Source organism: Mobula birostris, chromosome 6 (genome assembly GCF_030028105.1).
Source record: "Mobula birostris isolate sMobBir1 chromosome 6, sMobBir1.hap1, whole genome shotgun sequence".
Lineage (NCBI taxonomy): Eukaryota > Metazoa > Chordata > Chondrichthyes > Myliobatiformes > Myliobatidae > Mobula > Mobula birostris.
In genome coordinates this window covers 149,639,355-149,658,211 of record NC_092375.1, presented here as the reverse complement: position 1 = coordinate 149,658,211, position 18,857 = coordinate 149,639,355, and positions in this window count along the sequence as shown.

Sequence of the window (18,857 nt, the reverse complement as noted above, 5' to 3'; positions counted from 1 at the left end):
TAAATCCAATAACCATAATAGACTCAATGAAAGACCGCACCAACAGGGTGGACAGCCAATGTGCAAAAGACAACAAACTGAGCAAATACAAAAATAAAGAAAAAAATACTGAAGTAATAATAATAATAATAATAATAATAATTATTATTATTATTATTATTATGCACTTACACAATTGAAGAATACAAATACCTGAAGTTACAATGGATATGCTAAAAGTGGTTATAAAAATATCCAGAACTGGAAAAGTACTGGCAATGATAATATTCATAATTATTGGTATAAAAAATTTGCTTGCTTTCATCTGTACCTACTAATATATGTCAAGAATTTTCTTAAGAGTCCTGAAAAAGTGCCCGAATTTTTGACATATCTCTTACCTAAATGGGAAATCACAAATGATCCATCAAAATATCCTCCATATTACTTCCTTACAAACTAAATATAAAATTGTAACATCATGCATCTCATAACTAATCACCACTCACTTAGATAACCACAATACTTATGAAAGGATGCTGTTAGGGTATGAAAGGATGGAAAGAACAGCTGATAATAGATTCTGTAATTCTAAATCAAGACCGGCGGAAAAGCAGAAATCTTTCATGTTGTTATATTGACTACCAAAAAGTATTGATTCTGTCCCACAGCCATGTTTAATAAAAGTTCTTAGTATATATATATATAAACTACACCCAATACTCATGAAATTCCTTCAACATCTGATGAAGCATTGGCGTACTATGACCTCCCTATCTATTAACAACCAAAAAAAGAATAACCATCATTGTCAAAATAAACCAAAGCATTTTCCAAGGCAACTCTCTAAGCCCACTATGCTTTTGTCTAGCTTTAAATCCGCTCTTTAATTTACTAAATTGGAAAGCAATTGGGTATCAAATCAGAAACAACCAAACAAATTATACCTTGATACACCTTCTATACATGGACAATTTGAAATTATACATTCCTTCATCAGTAAAGCTAAAGCAATTAATTCAAATAGTATAACTGTTTTCTAAAGGTATAAACATAACCTTTCAACTAGATAAGTGCAGAACATTAAACACAAAGAAAGGTGCGATATAGCTAATAGAACACAAAACAGAGCAGCAGGACACAATACAACTGATGGATGAATATGCAACATAACTATCTGGGATATCAACAAGCAAAGAAAATAGATCATAGTACAATAAAGGGAAAACTTTTGATAGAATTTACTTCAAGGCTTAAGAAAATCTGCCAAACAGAGCTCAAAAGTAAAAATATAACAAACACAATAAATGCTTTTGCTATAACCCATATTAACATATTCTTTAGGCATATCTTGGACAGAACTGAACTGGAAAATTTACAAAGAAAAATACCTGAAAAAACAAATTTTAGAAAATATTATGTATACTTGAATGTGCTTAGATTAATACTACCCAGGACTGAAGGAGGAAGAGGAATAACAGACATAAAAAATTCACACAACAGTCAGATAAAATTTCTAAGGATATATTTTCATTATTGAAAACAGGATTCAGCGCTCCACCCAAGCATATACAATTCTGTTAAGAAGTACACACCACTGAACTTAAATAAAAGCACAACCCAAAAAAAATGAAAAAATTATCACTATAGAAGACAAAGTTAACCAATGGAAGAGCATGACTCTCTATGGAAGACATTCGCATAATCTGAGCAGACTTGATGTTGACAGGGAAGCATCGAATGCCTGGCTCTGAGTTGGAGACGTTTTCCCAGAAACGGAAGGATTCCTTGTGGCAATGCAGGACCAGGTGGTTAACACAAAAATTATCAAATATCCATAATAAATGACCAACAAATTCAAGATGATAAATGCAAAAAATGCCAAGAGAAACCAGAAACATTACAGAATCCTGCAGCATGTTAACTCAATTTGATTACTTACACATGAAAAATCAATTGGCAAACATCATTCCCCAAAATCTTACTTTAAAATATAAACTCATAAAAGAAAGCATGTCTTACTATAAATACGAGCCTAATCTTGTTCGAGAATCAGAGCCACACAAATTATATGATAATGGATCCATTATTACAGATAGGACAATCCATAATAGCCATCAAGATATAATAATACAGCAAGAACAGCTTATTTAATAGATACAGCCATTTCAAACACACATAACATAAATGAATCAATGTCAAGACACCAGAAACATGCTGAAGTAAAAGAGAAAATTGAAAGACTATGGAACATGAACAGGATATACGTTGTTCTAATAGTAATATTTACAACAGGTATCATCCCAAAGTCACTACACAATATAGCCTCCGTTGGTCTGAGTTGATCATGGATATTATGTCCTAGCTAACGTGATACACAAGCTTTGGCAGTACGATATGGAAAAGAAGCTGTTGCCTATGAAGCAAGCTCCCCCTCTCCACTCTACTGATGAATGCTAAGGAAAGGCAGAGACTGATACAGCATGGTCCCAGAAGCGTTGTATCTGGACTGGAGCTGGACTTGGTTGCCAGAGGTTATTTGAGATGCACGACACTGGGAGGATTTAATAGGTAGTAGTAGTTTATCCCCATTACCACCCCCAGCTATAATAACCTTAAGGAACCTCAGCATTAAATAATTAGGCCTACATAGCAATATCTATATAAATCTCCAGAAAACCATGATACTCAATACCACAAGAACAGTCTGAAGGTTCCAAGCAATTGAGAAATGGATGTGTTTGGCTATGCCCATACCACAGACTTTACCAGCTTGAGCTGAGAAAAAAAAATACAACAGTAGTAATAAATAAACAATAAATAATGAGAACATGAGATGAAGGGTCCTTGAAAATGAGTTCATAGGTTGTGGGAACAGTTCAGTGATGGGGCAGGTGAAGTTGAATGAAGTTATTAAGTTACTCCCTGTGGTTCAAGAGCCTGATTGTTGAGGGGTGATAACTGTTCCTAAATCTGGTGGCGTGAGTTCTGAGGCTCCTGTACCTTCTTCCCGATGGCAGAAGCAAGAAGAGATCATGGCCTGGGTGGTAGAGATCCCTGATGATGGATGCTTCTTTCCTGTGACAACGCTCCAATGGTGGGGAGAGCTTTACCCATGATGGACTGGACCATATCCACTACTTTTTATAGGATTTTCTGTTGAAGGGCTTTGGTGTTTCCATACCAGGCTGTGATGCATTGAGTCAATATACTCTCCACCGCTCAACTATAGAAGTTCGTCAAAGTTTTAGATGTCATGCCGAATCTTCATAAACTTCTAAGGAAGTAGAAACAATGTCATACTTTTTTGTAATTGCGTTTACATGCTGGGCCTCAGACAGGTCCTCTGAAATGATAACACCAGGGAATATGAAGTTGCTGACCCTCTCTATCTTTGATCCCCCAATGAGGACTGGATTATGGGTCTCCGGTTTCCTCCTCCTGAACTGAATAATCAGCTCCATGGTCCAGTGGACATTGAGCAAGAGGTTGTTGTTGTAGCACCACTCAGCCAGATTTTCACTCTCCCTCCTACATGCTGATTCATCACCACCTTTGATTCGGGCAATGACAGCAAACTTAAATATGGGATTGGAGCTGTGCTTAGCCACAGAGTTATAAGTGAAAAGCCAGTAGAGCAGGGGGCTAAGCGAACAGCCTTTTTGTGCAGATGTGCTGATGGAGATTGTGGAGAGAATGTCTTGCCAATCCAAAGTGACTGGGATCTACAACTGAGGAAATCGAGGATCCAATTGCACAAGGATGTATTGAGACCTATGTCTTGAAGCTTATGGATTAATTTTGAGGGGATGATAGCATTGAATGCTGAGCTGGGGTCAATAAAGAACATCCCGATGTATGCATTTTTGCTGTCCAGATGTTCCAGGATTGAATGAAGAGCCAATGAAATGACATCTGCTGTGGACCTGTTGTGCAAATTGGAGCAGATCAAAGTCACTCTTCAGGCAGGAGTTAATATGTCTCATCACTAAATTTTCCAAACACTTCATCACTGTGGATATATATACTACTTATATATGATATATAAGCCATGTCTAAGCAAACTTACAGAGATTTACGAGGAAGTTACCAGGAAAGTTGATGAAGGCAATCAGTTGATGTTGTCTATATGGACTTTAGCAAAGCCTTTGACAAGTTCCCACATAGGAGGTTGATCAAGAAGGTTTAGTTGCTTGGCATTCAAGATGAGGTAGTAAATTGGATTAGACATTGTCTTTGTGGGAGAAGCCAGAGTGTGGTAGTACATGGTTGCTTCTCTGACTGGATACCTACAACTAGTGGTGTGCTGCAATGATTGGTGCTGGGTCCTTTGTTACTTGTCATCTATATCAATGATTTGGATGATAATGTGGTTATCTGGATCAGCAAATTTGAAGATGACACCAAGATTGAGGGTGTGATTGGACAGCAAGGAAAACTATCAAAACTACAGCAGGATCTGGACCAGCTAAAAAAGATAGGCTGAAAAGCGGTGAATGGAATTCAATGCAGACAACCTGTGAGGTGATGCACTTTAGGAAAACCATCAAGGGTAGGTCTTACACGATGAGTGGTAGGGCAATAGGGAGTGATATAGAGCAGAGGGATCTGGGAATACAGATCAATCAGAAAGTGGCATCACAGGTAGATAGAGTCATAAGGAATGCTTTTGGCACATTAATCTTCATAAATCAATGTATTGAGTACAAGAGTTACGATAGCAACACACATAAAAGTTGCTGGTGAACGCAGTAGGCCAGGCAGCATCTATAGGAAGAGGTACAGTTGACATTTCGGGCTGAGACCCTTCGTCAGGACTAACTGAAAGAAGAAATAGTAAGAGATTTGAAAGTGGGAAGGGGAGAGGGAGATCCGAAATGATAGGAAAAGACAGGAGGGGGAGGAGTGGATCTAAGAGCCGGAAAGTTGATTGGCAAAAGGGATATGGGAGGACCATGGGACAAGAGGCCTAGGGAGAAAGAAAGGGGGAGGGGGGAAGCCCAGAGGATGGGCAAGGAGTATAGTGAGAGGGACAGAGGGAGAAAAAGGAGAGAGAGAAAAAAAAATTTAAAAATAATAATAAATAAATAAATAACGGTTGGGGTACAAAGGAGAGGTGGGTCATTAGCGGAAGTTTGAGAAGCTGTAGCTGTAGTTTTTTATGACTCTAAGAAAGCATGTATTGGACAGTGAGGATCTTTAATGATGTGCCTCTTCCTTAAGGCACTGCCTTTTGAAGATGTCCTCAAAAGGGAACAGGGTTGTGTCTGTGATAAAAATGGCTAAGTCTACATACATCTGTCTCTTTTGATCCCATGCACTGGAGCCTCCATACCAAGCAGAGTGATGTAACCAGTCAGTCAGAATGTTCTCCATGGTACATCTGTGGAAATTTGCTATAGTCTTTGCTGACATATCAAATCTGCTCAAACTCCTAATGAAGAAAAAACACTGAGCAAAGCATACGAGATGCTGGAGGAACTCAACAAGTCAGGCAGCATTTGTAGAGGGGAATAAAAACAGTCGAAGTTTTGAACTGAGACCCTTCATTAAGAAGATTTTATCATACTTCTGGTCATTTTTCCCTCTCTTTTTCCATTCTCCATTCTTGCTCTCTTCTCTTCTCCTCACCTGCCCATCTCCTTTTCCACTTATCCCCTAACTGCTTCTCACTTCATCCCCCCTTCCTCATTCACCTACCTTCCCTTCTCCTGGTCTCACCTATCACCTGCTAGCCTGTACTCATTCCTCTCCCCCCACCTTCTTATCCTTGCTTCTGCCCCCTTCAGTTCCAGTTCTAACGAAGGGTTTCCGCCTGAAACGTCAACTGTCTAATCCTCTCCACTGATGATACCTGACTTGCTGAGTTCCTCCAGCAGCTTTACAGTACTGCGGAAGATTTCAAACATCTTGTGTTTATACTTGCTATGGCTTTTTCGTGACTACATCAATGTGCTGGACCCAAGGTAGATCCTTTGAGATGTTGACACTGGAAACTTGAAACTACCTACCTTTATCACTGAATGAGGACTAACGTGTGTTCTCCCGACTTCCCCTTCCTGAAGTTCACAAACAATTCCTTGATCTTGCTGACTTTGAGTGAAGGATTGCTGTTGTGACACCACACAGCTAGCCAACCTGCACATATATGCCTGCTCATCAGCACCTGAGATTCTACTACCAACAGTGGTGTCATCAGCATATTTAGAGATGGTGACTGAGTTGTGCCTAGCCACACAGTCATGAGTGTAAGGAGAGTAGAGCAGTGGGCTAATCAGGCATCCCTGAGGTGCTCTTGTGTTGAATGTCAGTGGGGAAGAGGTGTTGCATTTACAAACCTTGACAACTTTAAGACGTTCCTCTCTTTTTAAAGCTTTATCACCATGTGCTGTTTTAAAGTCTGTCAAACTCCTCCCCTTTTTAAAATCTAAATTGTATTACTTCACATTTCTCCAGACTAAATTGCTTCTGATATCTATGTGGAAACATAGCAAGCTACAGGCCATTACAGGCCCTTCGGCCCACAATGTTGAGCAGACCATGTAACCTCTATTTTTTCTAAGCTCCATGTACCTATCTAAGAGTCTCTTAAAAGACCCTGTTGTATCCACCTCTACCATCTTTGCAGGCAGTGCATTCCATGCACCTACCATTCTACCAGCCCTATCTGTCAGTCTATCCATGTCCTCTTTATGTCACTAACATCCCCCTCAAGATTAACTGTGTTCCTTCTTTATATTCATCTGCATTTTTTGATATTGTGTCTTCATATATATGAACAGTAGTCTTCTTACTAGGTCCTATGGGATAGCATCCTTTACTCCATCATGATAAATATTTCTCTCATTACTCAGCCAATAAGTATTTCAGCCATTACTCTCTACATATTTTTATTAATAATGTTGGTTCACCCTCTTTGTCTTTGATGGCCCCTTTTCACAACATCCTTCTCTTGGTGCTAAGACCATGCCAAATTTAGAGATGTATAGCTTTTTATACATCTTCATCTTATTGATGAAACTTTGATGAGCAATGACACATTCAGCCTTTGTAGCTGTTAAAATAAGTGCTGATATATTCAACTTAACTGCTATCATTACCTTAATCATCAGTTGGTACACTGAAGTATGTACTGTTAGCTTAAGTTGGCATTTTTTTTTGCATGTTGTAGACATTATCTTTGCGGATAGTATATGTGGCTTGGGCAAAGTTATAAATTTCCATCTGTGTGCATTCTAGTGTAGAGGACTGAGCAAAAGATCGGTTGGTAATAAAAATACTTTCATTCAAAACTTTGTAATAATTTTATATAATTATTAGTATCAAATCAGACCAAAGTAAAATCAAGTAAAAATTAGAACTATTTTTGTTTAATGTTTACTTAAGATTTATGCAATTTTAGAATTAAAGTTAGACAGTATGCTATTTAGGAAAAGCATGATAATTAAGAAAAAATTACAGTCAGTACCCATGCCTAAAGGAAGATTGCTACAGAAGCTGTGTTGTTGAGTTAGTTTAGTTTTATCTTTCTCTTGTGCTTCTGTTTCCTCTCACTATATTCCTCGCTTCTTATGTTCCCAAAGTCATTCGGATTCAATTGGCAGAAGATGCATAATCCTGGTGATTTTGTAAGCAGTAGTTTGTGTCTCTCTCTGTGCCATGAAAGACATAAGTTGTTACTCATTCATTATCGTGACCCGCGCATCTCTTCAAGGCTGGCATTTATTGCCCATCCCTAACTGCCCTTGAGAAGATGGTGCTGAGCCATCTTCCAGTGAAGATACTCCCATGGCACTGCTGGAGATTTGTTGCAGGATTTACAACCAACAACTGTGAAGGCATGGCAATCCACTATCTCTATCAGAATAGGGTGTGAATATGAGAGGAACCTACAGGTGGCACTGTTCCCATGTCCCTGCTACCTCTGTCCTCAGCGGTTGAGAGTTTGGGAGATGCTGTTGGAAGAGCGACTAACTGCAGTACACGCTGAGTCACTTTAATTGGAATTAAGTATCATGCATTCACCAGTGAACATTCTCAATTCTCAGCTTATAATAAAAGGAAGGTCTTTGATGAAGCATCTGATGATTATTGGGCCTAGAACATTGTCCTAATAAATTTCCACAGTGTTGTCCTGGGACTGGGCTAATTGTCCTCTAGCAGCCAAGTTTCCAGCAATTGGAGGCCTTTTTCCCTTTGGTGAACACAGATTTCAGGCTTACATTGATGTCACCATTGGTCAAATATACCTTGATATCAAAAGCAGTGATTCTCATCTCACCCCTATACTTTAGGTCTTTGACCCTAGGTTAGACTAAGACAGCGATGAAATCTGGAGCTGAGAGGTCCTGAGTGGTCCTGGTGAAGCTGTTACTATGTCGACCCACACTTGTCACTGGATACTGAAAGCATTGACCTACTGATCTGGCATGGTGTGTAGGTGATTGAAGATTTGACAACACCTTTTTCCCTTCCCAAAATCTTAACTGATTATTAATATTTCAATATCTATCATTTGTTTGGATAAAAATTATAGACCTCAATGATTAATATATATGTAAGGTTCCTTTTCATTGACTACAGCTCTGCCTTTAATACCATCATTCCAAAAACTGATTTCTAAGCTCTGGAACCTGGGCCTTAGCACTCAGATCTGCAGCTGAATCTTCAACTTCCTCACAGACAGGACCCAGTGTGTAAAAATAGGGGACAAGCTCTCCTCTACAATTACTCTGAGCACTGGTGCCCCACAAGGCTGTGTACTCAGCCCCCTGCTGTACACCCATGATTGTGTAGCCAAGTTTCCATCAAACTCAATATATAAGTTTGCTGCTGACACAACAATTGTAGGCCGTATCTCGGGTAATGATGAGTTTGAGTACAGAGAAGAAATTAAGAACCTGGTGGCATGGTGCGAAGACAATAACCTATCCCTCAACGTCAGCAAGATGAAGGAATTGGTTGTTGACTTCAGAAGGAGTAGCAGACCGCACGACCCAATTTATATCGGTGGTGCGCAAGTGAAACAGGTCAAAAGCTTTAAGTTCTTCAGGGTCAATATCACCAATGACCTGACTTGGTCCAACCAAGCAGAGTCCACTGCCAAGAAGGCCCACCAGCGTCTTTACTTCCTGAGAAAACTAGAGAAATTTGGCCTGTCCCCTAAAACCCTCACTAATTTTTATAGATGCACCATAGAAAGCATTCTTCTAGGGTGCATCACAACCTGGTATGGAAGTTGTCCTGTCCAAGACCGGAAGAAGCTGCAGAAGATTGTGAACATGGCGCAGCACATCACATAAACCAATCTTCCATCCTTGGACTCAATTTACACCGCATACTGTCGGAGCAGTGCTGCCAGGATAATCAAGGACACGACCCACCCAGCCAACACACTTTTCGTCCCTCTTCCCTCTGTGAGAAGGCTCAGGAGCTTGAAGACTCGGACGGCCAGATTTGGGAACAGCTCCTATCCAGCTGTGATAAGACTGCTGAACGGATCCTGACCCGGGTCTGGACCGTACCCTCCAAATATCCGGACGTGCCTCTCGGTTTTTTTGCACTAATACTTCCCATTTTTCTATTTTCTATTTATGATTTATAATTTGAATATTTAATATTTACTAATTTTTAATATTTTTAGTATTTTTAATATTTAATATTTGTAATCCAGGGAGCGGAAAGCGCAGAATCAAATATCGCTGTGATGATTGTACGTTCTAGTATCAATTGTTTGGTGACAATAAAGTATGAAGTAAAGTATAAGTATAAAGTGTGTATTTTTATTAGACTGAGAGCTAACATAATCCTACTCTGCTGCTCCTTTTGGCTGTTTCTTTGCACTTTAGGAAGGTGAACTATGTGGTGAATTTGATTTTCAATTTTGCCATATCTACTCACCAGATGATTTCTTTAACAATTGTTTAACTCTGACCTTGTCATTTCTTTGATTACCTTTGTCTTTCTACCCATTTCACCTACAAGTCATTTGTGAGCTTGATTTGAGAGTTCAGTGTGACATGTGGTTCTTGAAGGAGCATCAGCCAGCTCCTGTGGTCCTGTGGGTGTTGCATTCATTTATATATTAATGCAGCATCTGGTTTGAATTGTATTAGATCATAAACACACATGTTGGTTACCATTGTAAATTTTCACAAGCATATTTTGCAAAGATGTTTTTTTATATATTTTTAGGGCAGTTATTTTATAGTATTGAAATAATTTGTAATGCATTTTTAGCATTTGGCAATGATTATCAGAGCTATTGATTTCCTGTTATTAGCATTTGTCTGACATGCTCATGTAGTGGAAAAGATTGTGACTACGAAATTACCTCTTGAGAAGCACTGTCCATTCTCTAACCAATTCTGAACAAATTTAATTTTGTCTACCATAAAATTTAGATTATGGTGGAGATCAAACTTAGTCCTGCTCCGGCTAAACTTAAAGATTGCAAGCCTGTACTAGAAAGAATTTCCACTCATTGTAACATGAGATGGCCCATTTACCAATGATTTACCTTTTGCCCCACAAGTTTCAATCTTCTCACCTGGAATTACATCTAAGGCTGGAATTATATTGCACTTGGTGTGAACTGGGACTGCTGGGACGAGGCCTCCTGAAATGAGACTCCTTCTTTGGAACTTTACCAAGCCTGTTAATACTTTAATGTTCTTTTACTTTCCTACTGGTTTATTCCCTGGAAAAGTTGCATGCATATGTACTATATGTCCATCTAACATAAAAAAGGAATGTCTCTACACTTGGAAATGATTAAGGATAACCAACTGCATTTCTGAATGGATATTTTCTACTAGAACATAGAACATTACAGCATACTACAGGCTCTTCGGCCCATGATGATGTGCTGACCCTTTAACCTACTCTAAGATGAATCTGACCCTTTTCTCCTACATAACTCTCCATTTTTTCTAATAGACCGTTGACCATTGCAGCATCAAAGTTCAAAATAGTTCATTTCTGGTAACATGAACTATTTTTCACTTCAAGGAGTGATGGTTTTGTAACTTATAAATAAAATCCAGTTATTTGGCTCTGATGCAGGGTTTGTGTTCTACGCTTCATAGTTTTGTGTTGCTTCATGGAGAATCTTGGCAAGGTCCTGCTTGATTTAGCACATGGGGCCACCTTGTGGTTGATGATGAAATTTATAATCTGTTACAGGTTGAGTACCCCATCTATGAAATGCTTGAGGCCAGAATTGTTTTGCATTCTTCTTTGATTTTGGAATATATAATGAGATAGCTTCGGATCACCATTTTTTTTACTCTGAATTTAAGTGCTACTAGTAAGCACTCTTTGTCTTACACTTGTTCATCAAACATATGTACTGATGTAGTCTTTCAGCATGTTAGATTTTCATCAGTGACCTTCTTGGCAAACTCATCAATGCACTTCTCTCTTAAAAATATAATGCCATGCCTTTTCTTAAACTTCTGCAACCAGCCTGCTGAATATTCACAATTACCTTCAATTTTCAGTTCATCATGATAGACCTTTGTTTGTTTCATGATCAATTATTGTTAAGTGGCATATGTTCACTCTGATGCTGACAAATCCATTCTTTCAATATGAGATCAAGATCTTCATTTTTCACAGTGTTTTTCTATCTTTCATTAACTTCTGTTCATTACACGTGTCAGGTCTCTTCTCAGAACTGTCTGTGGTGCACAGGGACCTCACATCACCTGGGAATCTTTCCAGTTACCTGTGGAATTCTTCATTTGAGACGTCATGTCAATGCTCAAAAAAATTTTGGATTTCAGAGATTTTTGGATTTTAGAATTTCAGATAAATGATACTCAGCCAGTATTAACAAGTTCAGGTTTTGTTATGCCAACCATCAAGAACCCATCTATTCTAATTGCACTTAATGGTACATGATCCTTAGTATTATATGCTTTAATGATGCAAGTATTCAACTAGATACTCCTTAAATATTATGAAAACGTAATGTCCCCTGAGACAGTGCATTCCAGACTCCAACATCCCTCTGGGTGGAAACATTCTGCTTCTAATCCCCTCTGACCTCTTACTATTATTGTGAATCCTTTGTTTTTAGAACTCTCTTCTTTTGGGAAAAGTTTTCTACTATCTGCTCAATCTATGCACCTCAGTATTTTGTGTACCTGATATTTTGTTAAGCATCCTTTCCAGTTTAGAAGTTTGGACTTCTTTATTGGTTGGGTTAGTAATGATTTGTGTACAGAGCAGATTTGGCCCGTCCGGTCCTTTGAGCTGTGCCAGCCAGAATTCCTGATTTAATTCTAGCCTAATCATGGGGCAGTTTAGGGTGGAGTTACTGGGCATGTTAGAGGGAAGGGGGGGGCATATAAAATTGGAAGGATTACTGAGAGCTGGCATAGACCCAATGGGACAACTGGCCTCCTTCAACGTTGAAAAGAAATATGAACATAGCTCAGATTCAGATGGAAATGTAGATTTAGTGGGATGGGAGGAGGAATTCATTTTTCATCACTATCACAGTGGCACTAGGTTCAAATTAGCAGCAATTAGTTTGAATGATAAATGTTGAAGACTGCCTCAGTTTAGGAATTTGAGAATGTTGAACTGCCATACCTGTAAACCAAATCAGTTCATATGCACATTTTTTTCATGTTTGGAGGTTAAAATATTCAAGTACTATATTGTTAGCCTGTGGGTGAGGGAACGCCAATGTGCATCACCTTTAGCAGCATGACCTCTGACCATCTCCTGAAGGATCTGGTTGCCAGATTAAGTCCGCAGTGAATTGTGGTTGAACAGTCATGGGCCAAAGACTTCTTTGCCGCATCCTAACCAGTCTATTGAGGCAAATATATCTGTCCATGTTACCACAGGTAGGAGTGACCATCTGCACTGTCCTTGTGAAGACAAAGTCCCATCTTCATATTGAGAACATTTCCCATTGTGTTGTGTTGTCCTACCATTCTGCTACAAGAGATAAACTCCAAACTGGTTTGCTGGCTCATACTGGGTGTCATGAAGCACTGAGGACCTTTGGCAGCTTCAGAAACGTGCCACTGCCGCTCGTGAACTCTTGGCCAGCAAATCCCTTTGTCTACCATTATTGTCAATCCAGGGATGCTGGAAACAGCACCATGGGCCAGAAATTAAGGAGCTAACCAGGCGAAGCTGGAACACTGGACGTGAATCCACATGCAGCGGACAGAGGCCAGGAGATCACATCAATGCCCTACTACAGCCAGTCCTGAAGGTCAGGGGTAATTGAATAGCTCACAGGAGAAGGAGGCTCCAGGATTATCCTCAGGCTCATTGATGGTGGAGCCTTGCATATATAAAAAAGAAGTTGAAACATTTGTGATTTCCAGCTGGGAGAGCCGAGCAGATGATCCCACTTTCCTCCCAGGATCCCCACCATCACGGAAGCCATGTCTGTTCGTTCCACATGTTAGTGAGATGTGGTTAAAAGCTCTGAGTACAGCAAGGGGCAAGGGGCCAGACAAAATTCCCACTAGAATATTGAAGGCATACTCCAGAAATAGCCATGCCTCTTGTCAAGTTGCTACAGTACCTTTATAACATTGACATGGAAAATTGCCCAGGTATGGTTACAACAGGATCCAGCTGGGAAGTAGCAGATGGAGTTCAATCCAGGAAAATTTGAAGCAATACACTTTGGGAGACTGAAGTCAGAGCATATGGTTAATGGCAGGATTCTTACAGGTGTGGAGGAACAGAGGGATCTTGGGGTCCACATACATAGGTCCGTCAAAGTTGCCTCACATGTTGATAAGGTGGTTAAGAAGGTATATGGTGGGTTGGTCTTCATTAGCTGAGGGATTGAGTTTAAGAGCCATGAGATAATGTAGCAGCTCTATAAAACCCTAGTTAGACCACGCTTGTAATATTGTGTTCAGTTCTGGTCACCTTATTAGAGGAAGGATGTGGAAACTTCAGAGAAGGTGCAGTGGAGATTTAGCAGAATGCTACCTGGATTAGAAAGCATATTTTTGGAAGACAGGTTGAGAAAGCTAGGGCATTTCTCTTTAGAGCAAAGGAGGATGAGAGGTGATTTCATAAAGAAGTACAAGATGATAAGAGACATAAATTGTGTGGAGAGCCAAATACTTTCTCCCAGGGTGAAAATGGCTAATACAAAGGGAGATCATTTTAAGGTGATTGGAGGAAAGTATGGGGGGGGGGGGATATCAAAGGCAGGTTTCCTACACACAGGGTGATGAGTTGTGGAATGCAGTGCCGGGGTAGTAGTAGAAGCACATGGATGAAAGAAAAATGAGAGCTATATGGGAGGGAAGGGTTAGATTCATCTTAGACAGGGTTAAAAGGGTGGCACAAGATCATGGTTCTAAGTGTCTGTACTGCTCTGTGCTTTGGATGACAGAATTGATGGCTTTGTGGCCAAGTTTGCGAACGGTATGAAGATAGGTGGAGGGTCAGATAGTGTTGAGGAAGCATGGAGTCTGTGGAAGGACTTAGCCAGATTAGGAGAATAGGCAGAAAAGTGGCAGGTGGAATATTGTCTAGGGAAGTGTATGGTCAAGCACTTTGGTAGAAGGAATAAAGACATTGTCTATTTTCTAAATGGGGTGAAAATTCAGAAATTCAGAGGACTTGGTAGACCTCATGCAGAATTCACTAAAGTTTAACCTGCAGGTTGTGTTAGCCGTAAGATAGGCAAATGCAATGTTAGCATTAATTTCAAGAGAACTAGAATATAAAAGCAAGGATATAATATTGAGACTTTATAAAGCACTGGTGGGCCTGTATTCACTGGAGTTTAGATGAATGAGATCTCATTAAAACCTATCAAATATTGAAAGACCAAATACTGGCCAATGCAACATCATTGTAGTGTCTGGAGAAAGTTGCAGAATACAAAATGATGAGATTATTGGAGGTTTATGAGAATTATCCTGTGAATGAAATGGTTAATGTACGTAGAGCATTTGATGGCTCTGGATCTGTGCTTGCTGGAGTTTGGAAGAAGAGGGGGAGTTTCATTGATATCTACAACATACTGGGAGGCCTAGATAGAGTGGATGTGGAGAGGATGTTTTCTGTAATGGGTTAATCTCAGACCAGAGGGCACAACCTCAAAATAGAGGGACATCCCTTTAGAACAGAGATGAAGGGGAACTTCTTTAGCCAGAGTGTGGTCAATCTGTGGAATTCATTGCCGCAGACAGACCTGGAGGCTAAATTATTGGCTGTGTTTAAAATGGAGATTGATAGGTTCTTCATTGGTAAGGGTGTCAAAGGTTACGGAGAGAAGACAGAATGGGGTTGAGCAGAGCAGACTTGATGGGCCGAATGGTCTAATTGTATGCCAATACCTTATGGTCTTATGTTCTATGTCTGTTCACAAAGAACAAGCCAAATCCAACCCAACTCCCCAATCAATGCTATTAAATGTACTTATCAATAATCAACTTACCAATTACTAGATTGTGTTTCACTAACAACAATGTTCTTCGCATCTCCTGTTCAAATATGGACCAATGGGCTCAAATCCTTTAGTGAAGTGTGAATGACCGTTCTTAACATCACGGCAGCATTTAACTAAGTGAAGCCTCAAGATGCCCTCATAAATACAAATGTAACGGGTATCAAGGTGAAAGCAATCCAGAAGCTAGATTCATAGAGCTAATAAAGGGTGATGGTTGTGATTATTAAAAATCAGTCATCCTGGCTCCAGGTCTTCACTGTAGGGGAGTCCTTGAGGGAGTGCTCTTGGTGCAACTGCTTTACCAATGAACTTTGCTCCATCATAAGATCAGAGGTGGGCATGTTCATCAATGATTGTCCAATGGCTAATTCCACTTGCAAATCCTCAGTAATTGAAACAGTGCATACCTGCATGCAGCCAGACCCGTCATTGCAAACTGACATTGAGGACAAATACGCATCCTTTTCCAACAAGCGACAGTCCTACTATCCCCTCTTGATGTGCAATATTATTTCCATTAGTAAATCTCCCACCATCAAAATCCTGGGAATCACCATTGATCAGAACCTAAATTAGACCAGCCAAGTACTACAAAATAGATTGCAGTTACTCGCCTCAGCTATTCTCACATTGCTTTCCAAACCCATGACATCTGCCACCAAAAAAAAAGACATGGGAAGCAGGTGCCTTGGAGGTTTCTCTCTACATTTTTTAATATTGTGACTGAGAACTCACTGATCCCTCATGATCACTGGATTAAACCCTGGAACTCTCTGCCCAACAGCTTTGCAGGGTTACCTTCACCAGACTGACTGCAATATATTAACAAGATAACTTAACACCACTTTATCAAGAGTTGAGGATCGGCAATGAATACATGAAATATGTACATATTAGGGGAATGAGGAATTCCAGTAATGAACAAATCTGACATTTTAGTGCTTTACATCAAATGCTATTAAACATTTTGCAACAAATCTTTATTTATTCAATAGCAATATATTTAGTCAGTGACACAGCAAAAACCAATTAAACATTGAACATCGAACAATGGAACTCAGAACAGGGCCTTTGGCCTACAATATTAGATCAAACTAATTAAGCTAATGAAGCCTAATTAAACTAAACCTTTCTGCCTTTTCATGGTCCATATCCCTCCATTCTCTGCATATTCATGTACATATTTAAGAGCCTCTTAAATGCCTCTGTTGCATCTGCCTCTGTTACCAGCACTGGAGGAGCTCTCCAGGTCCTCCACCACTGTCTGTGTAAAAACTTGCCCTGCATATCTCCTTCGACTTTTCCCTGCTTTCATCTTGGATGTTTTCTTTCTAGTGTTGGACATTCTGGTCCTGAGAAAAAGATATTAGCTGTCCATTTATGCTCCTCCTGACTTCATAAACTTCTTTCAAGTTTGCTATCAGCCTGCACTGCTCCAGAGAAAACAACCCTAGTTTGTCCAACCTCTCCTTGTAGCACATGCTCTCTAATCCAGGCAGCATCCTGCAAAGCCTTTACCACACCCTCTTCACTGCCTATAATGGAGTGAGCAATAACTGAATGCAATACCTCAGCTGTGGACTAACTAAAGTTTTATAAAGCTACAATGTAACATCTTGACCCTTGAACTCAGTCTTGACTAGTAAGATCAAGCTTTAATAAACTGATTTTAACTCTTAACAGTTGCACTCAAAACCACAAACATACTTACTTGAGGAATGAAGTCCTAAGTAGTTTAAATTTAAGAAGAAGATTGTGGCTACTTTTATAAATTCTTGAATTTCACAAAGATAGGTTAATCTTATATAGATAACCCCTAGACATCTGCAACTCAGAATAAATGAACGTACTGTATAATCATTAAAGGAATAAACTTGAGTTGTTGATTTTTGTTTTCACTATATGGTCTGAGGAGATAGATTATTTGTTACTGGACAAAATATTTCTTTGTTGTTTTGACTTAAATGTATTGAAAATTGGACGTTGCAAAATGATCAGTCCTCTGGTTACTGTGCAAAATGAAGTTTACCATCTTTACTTGTTATTTATCAAAGGGTGTGGATGGCAACCAGCTCAGGAATGCACTCATCTTGAAATTTAACAGCAGTCTTCACTTGTGTATGACAATGAGAACTGCCCCCACCATTTCCTTCAGCTATTCTCCACTCTAATGTTTTAGCAGTTACTCAGGACAAGAAATCACGACTTCTGGGCTTAATGCTTTTGTATTATGTTACTTGGTCCAGGGAAGATCTACCCCTAGGGCTAGCTGTCATATGTTAACAGCCTCACAAAGAAGGAAGACTTTCTGACAATGCAACTGATAGGGAGTTTTAGGAAATGGCAGTACTCCTAAAAAGAGAAATGAAGTCAACAGGAACTAAGACTAAATGTGGAAAGCTTTTGAACCTGTATAATGTTTGTTGATTGCAATCTGCTATACATCAACCCTGTTAAGGCCATTAAAATAAATTCAATGTTTGAGCCCAGGACTACAGGCTTTGATCAGGGCTGGGAGAAGATAGATCTGTTCCAATGGCGAGGGGTACTGTATACCTACAAGGGGTGACAAATTGGGCAAGTATTTACAGGAAAGATAATAGAGTATTATCCATCATTATTATTGTATAATTGATTTCTCAAATTCAGGGGATTAAAAATTTGTTGATTTATTGATTTACCTGTCAAGGATAAAATGATTGAGCAAGTGAATTTTACGTGAGATTGATTCTCCTGGACACTGAGATTCTGTAGACTCTGGGGTGGGTCTTGGGATATTTCTATCCATTAGGAAATTGGAGATGAAGTGATCTCTGGAAATGGTGACCATTAGTCCCCTACAGAATCATCAGATGTCACTGCTTCTCCTCATAAGCTATTGAAGGAAGCGTTGAATTGCTGTGTAATTGTTACCGAGGGATGTTTCCAGCAGAGACAGCGAAGGTCATGGATATGACTGCAATTCTACTGTGAATTATCTGTGAAAACACTTTGAATAGATCTCGCGAAATATACAGTGAAATAACTTGTGTTTTGTTTCCCAAAACTCCTAACTGTAATAGGGAAAATAAGCATGCAAAATGCAAGATTTGTTTCCTAAATCTTCAGATTTGATTTGGGGAAATTTGAGCTCCATGACCTTAGGAAGAAAGTCACTATGTAAAATAATCACAGAACACTTGAAGCCAGTTTGAAAAGTAATCTAATTGGTAGCCCCATAGGGCAAAAAGGAATAATGTTACAGCTGCAAAAAATATGATTTTGATGCTGTTTGCAGGGAACAAGAGATGAAAGGTTGGAATGGACTGTGCAGCACAGAGCAATCGTGTAATAGAAATAGAAGTATGAGGTGGTTGTGCATTGGCAGAGGTGTGTAGGGCAATACCAATACCAATACCAATGTGTAGGGCAGTGCCCAATACTTATC